The sequence below is a fragment of the Mus pahari genome, chromosome 18 (genome assembly GCF_900095145.1).
Source record: "Mus pahari chromosome 18, PAHARI_EIJ_v1.1, whole genome shotgun sequence".
NCBI lineage: Eukaryota > Metazoa > Chordata > Mammalia > Rodentia > Muridae > Mus > Mus pahari.
In genome coordinates, this window is record NC_034607.1 from 40,245,032 (window position 1) to 40,249,924 (window position 4,893).

At 43.1% G+C, this 4,893-nt stretch overlaps 1 protein-coding gene across 1 annotated transcript in view; it reads right to left on the reverse strand.

Moving 5' to 3' along the window:
* The window catches only part of Xdh (xanthine dehydrogenase), a 99,807-nt gene that overhangs the window by 71,880 nt on the left and 23,034 nt on the right, over positions 1–4,893 (reverse strand). The gene's annotated exons all lie outside the window — the stretch shown is intronic.

The window sequence follows — 4,893 nt, forward strand, 5'->3', positions numbered from 1 at the left end:
CAGGGGGAGGGTATAGGGAACTTTCGGGATAGCATTTGAAATGTAAAGAAAGAAAATATCTAATAAAAAAATATATACATCCTAACCATATCTGCCTCCAACCCTATCCCCAATGTATCTTCCTTTAAGCCTACTTGGTTGATTGATTGATTGATTGGTTGATTAATTGATTATAACTCACTTGATGCTGCCCATATGCACAAGACTGTAGAATCATCCACAGGGATGTGGGCAACCGGTCAGTGACTACCTTACCAAACAAAAAGGACCTTTTACCCCTTAGGGGCCATCAATTCTAAATCACTCTTCATCAGGAAGCCTGCCCCACTCCATGCTGGAATTTTTAACTAGCTTGATCTGACCCAGGTCTTATGCAGGTAAGTATGGTTGCTGTGAGTTCATATATAGCACAGCCATGTCAGGGCCCCAAGACATTCACAATTCTCCTCCTCTTTCATAGTGTCCTTAAGACAAATACCATTTGTTAATTTTTGTTTGGTTTGGTTTGGGTTGGGTTGGGTTGGGTTGGGTTTTTTTTTTCCTTTTTTATTAGATATTTTCTTTATTTACACTTCAAATGTTATCCCCTTTCCTGGTTTCCCCTCCAAAAACCTCCTATCCCATTTCCCCTCCCCCTGCTCAACAACCCACCCCCTCCCGATTCCCTGTCCTGGCATTCCCCTATACTGGGGCATGGAGCCTTCTCAGGACCAAGGGCCTCTCCTCCCATTAATGTCCAACAAGGCCATCCTCTGCTACATATGCAGCGGGAGCCATGAGTCCCTCCATGTGTACTGTTTGGTTGGTGTTTTAGTCCCTGGGAGCTCTGGGGGTACTTGTTGGTTCATATTGTCATTCCTCCCATGGGGCTCCTTCATTGGGGACCCTGTGCTCTGTCCAATGGATGGCTGTGAGCATCCACTTCTGTATTTGTCAGGCACTGTCAGAGTCTCTCAGGAGACAGCTATATCAGGCTCCTGTCAGCATGCTCTTATTGACATCCACAATAGTGTCTTAGTTTGGTGACTGTATATGGAATGGATCCCCAGGTGGGACAGTCTCTGGATGGCCTTTCCTTCCATCTCTGTTCCACTCTTTGTCTCTGTATCTCCTCCTATGGGTATAACATAGCTTCTGTAAGGCAAAGAACACTGTCAATAGGGCAAAACAGCAACCTACAGGTTGGGGAAAGATCTTTACCAACCCTACATTTGATAGAGGGCTAATATCCAATATATACAAAGAACTCAAGAAGTTAGACTCCAGAAAACCAAAAAACCCTATTTAAAAATGAGGTACAGAGCTAAACAAAGAATTCTCAACCAAGGAATATTGAATGCCTGAGAAGCACCAAAGGAAAAGTTCAACATCCTTAGTCATCAGGGAAATGCAAGTCAAAACAACCCTGAGATTCCACCACATACCAGTTAGAATGACTAATATCAAAAAAATCAGGTGACAGCAAATGCTGGTGAAGATGTGGAGAAAGAGGAACACTCATCCATTGCTGGTGGGATTGCAAGCTGGTGCAACCACTCTGGAAATCAGTCTGGCGATTCCTCATAAAATTGGACATAGTACTACCTGAGGACCCATCAATACCACTCCTGGGCATAAACCCAGAGGATACATGCTCTACTATTTTCATAGCAGTCTTATTTATAATAGCCAGAAGCTGGAAAGAACCCAGATGTCCTTCAACAGAGGAATAGATACAAAAAATGTGGCACATTTACAGAATGGAACACCTATTAAAAACAATGAGCTATTAACCCAATCACAAAAGAACACACATGGTGTCCACTCACTGATCAGTGGATATTAGCCCAAAAGCTCGGAATACTCAAGAAACAATTCATAGACCAAATGAAGCTCAAGAAGAAGGAAGACCAAAGATGGATACTCTGGTCCTCCTTAGAAGAGGGTCAAATTCCATTTGAATTAGTCCTTAGCGTACAAAACAGGCCTGCCACTCAGGAAATCAGGAGTTCCCATGAGGCTGCTTGTGAAACTGTTTGTACTGTCCAGCTGTCCAGCTGAACTGCTGACCCGCTAGGTATTCTCCTCCGCTGAGAAACGGAACTGCTTGAAGTATTTTTAAGCATAGGAGTCTTTAGATCTTCAATATCTCGTATATTTACTTCACATACATATATATATTTTACATTTGATTTCTAGGGTAACTAATATTATTATTTTAGTCCTGTGTTGTCTTGTGCCCTTAGCCATGTACTGAACTGTATCAAACGCTATAAAGTTGTAGTATTCTAATCACTCCTGTGACTGTCCAATGATGATTAATATAAGACTGCTCTCAAAGTCTATCAAGGCTCTTAAGAAAAATAGAAAGATGTTGTACTACAGCCCCACAATTCCCTGAAATAGTCTGTCCTGGAACTGTCCTGGAACTAACTCTAACCTCAAACGCAGAGAGATCTACCTGTCTCTGCCTCCCAAGGGATGGAATCAAAGGCCTGGGCCATTGCCACAGGGCTCATCTACATCATTAAAGGCTATGTATGCATTAACTTGTTTTCACGACAAAATCTTGTTATTTTCTCATAATCTCCTTATGACTCCTTTTAGAAGGGATTTGTCCTGTTGGATGGAACTCAGGAGTTAGCTCAGCGGTAACTATGCTCGCCATGCAAGCAGGAGGGCCCGAGTTCATGCCATACTAAATGGTCTTTTCATGTGATGTTAAATGCCCTTCTTCAAGAGATTTGGGGTCACCTATCTAGTGTTTGCTATGAGTGAGCTTGCTGCTGATGTCTGAATCATAGTTTGATACCTTGGTCAGCAGACAGGTGGGTCTGGCACCCAGGTCTCTGGGATAACAAGATGTATTTGGTCAGAGTTGGTTAGCTTGAAGCCTGAATCTGTGAGTGTGGGCCTGGGGCCTATTCCCCTTAAGGGCCAGCCTGGATCTTGGGTCCACAAAGGCTAAGTTAGCACCAGAGTGTAGCCTGAAACCTTAGCCTACAGGGACAGCCAAGTACTAGGATGTAACCTGGCACTCTAGGTTCCCCTTGGTTATTGACTGTGCCAGAAGGCTCGATCTACAAGCCTTGGGGCTGTAGAAGCTTCCTTGGAATGGATTTACTGGATCAGATCCAATGTGCAGTTCAAGAGAAACTCTGGTGCTCACTTCTGACTTCTTCCCCCAACTGGAAAGTCTCTCTCCATACCAAGAGCATGGTGTTGGAAGAAGGGACAGACAGTATAAACGCATCCCCCTGTTCTTTCCAGTGCATCTCTTCGATCTGTGTTATGCCCAGCTACTGTAAACCCATATGAGGTTCTCAAGTCCAGACTGGTTCAGATTGATGTTTTTGCCAGAGTACGAATACCAGAGGGTTCTATGCTGTCATCGTGTTAATGTCAATTCCCTCCCTCTGAGACTTCTCAGGCTACCAAAATTAGAGGCAAACAACCTAAAATGAGGACTTTTTTTTTCAAACCGAAGGCTCTACTTGTACTTTCAATGTTATAATGAATCCTGATATTGGAGGTGTGTTAATAGAAATTTATGGCCTAAAAACAGGCCAGCTATAACTCACATTGGGTTGCATTAACTTACCCCACTTTCTTCAGAGAAATCTTGGCTCACACTGCCTGTCACATTAGCACAAAGAGTCCCAAAGTCCACAGAAAACACAGATAAACAAAACCCCTCCCTGAAACAGGCTCCTTCCCATTGGAGCATCATTTCCAGGAAATCAAAAGAGATCAGAAATGCAAAACGCTGCCAAGAGCATGTGGTTGTTTCTGAAAACAGGATTTCCCTCAAAGCCAACCACTCCCTGAAGGAAAGTGCATTCAGACAAGGCTTTAGAGCTCGTCCCAAAGGCCAACACTGAACCAACAATGAAAGTCTTTCCTGGGATTGAGACTGCATCTTGGCCTGTCACACTCCTGCTGTGTCCCCAGCTCCCTGTACTGCCGTGTGAGCCTTTGCTGTGGTCTGTACACTCCCTGTTTGTATCTTGATGTCCAGTCTTGTCTGTAACACCGTGTTCATTTTCTTTGTTTACAACGAATTTTACTTGCAAGGAAAAGAAAACTTCTTCCAATCCGCTCCATTTTTCTAAATTACCTTGCACTAAACCTGATTACACCCTATATATGCCCCACTCTGGATGAAAGATCTTGCTGGGTTCTCAGAGCCTCACTACCCAATGTTCAGTTCCTTCTTGGCCCTGCCAGACATTTGTATTATTAAACTAGTCTTAATAATAGTCCTTGACACCGAATAGGATTCTTTTTCCTCCCTTGTATTCATTCGATCCTTCTAATAGTCCTGTGATGTGGGCGAGGAAGTTATTATTATATCCCCTTACTAGACAAAGCAAATGAAGACGGGAAATGTAGGCTTGCCAACTGTGGTAATGCAGAGTGCCAGTATCTACATCTGTCACCAACTTCCCAATAAAGAACTCATCTCTTTGATGGAACCTCAGTAATAAACTAGGATTCACCCCAGTATTCATGGCATCACCATTTACTTGCACTGCAGCCTTCTGGCTGGGAGTATCCTCCTCCAATGCCTGAATGGTAAACCCCTGGGACCAGACTGTGTACCACTCTGCTTGGGGCTAAGATAGGGTCATGGGTACAAGAAGTCTCAACAGGTCTTTGCTGAACTGAGTCCACCCTGCAAGGAATGAACTAAGTTCCCAACACAGTTTGAGTCTCTGCTTTTCTCTAAGCATGGGGCTTTCCTATGCTCACCATTTACTACATATATTCTTAGCAACAGTTACCTTTCCTCACCATCTTTTGTCTACTAATCATCTGCTAGGTAATCTGCTAGTCTTCCCTTGTATATTCTCTAATGATATTCCATTTCTCTTTATTTTTTTTTTTTTTTTTTTTTTTTTTTTTTTTTTTTTT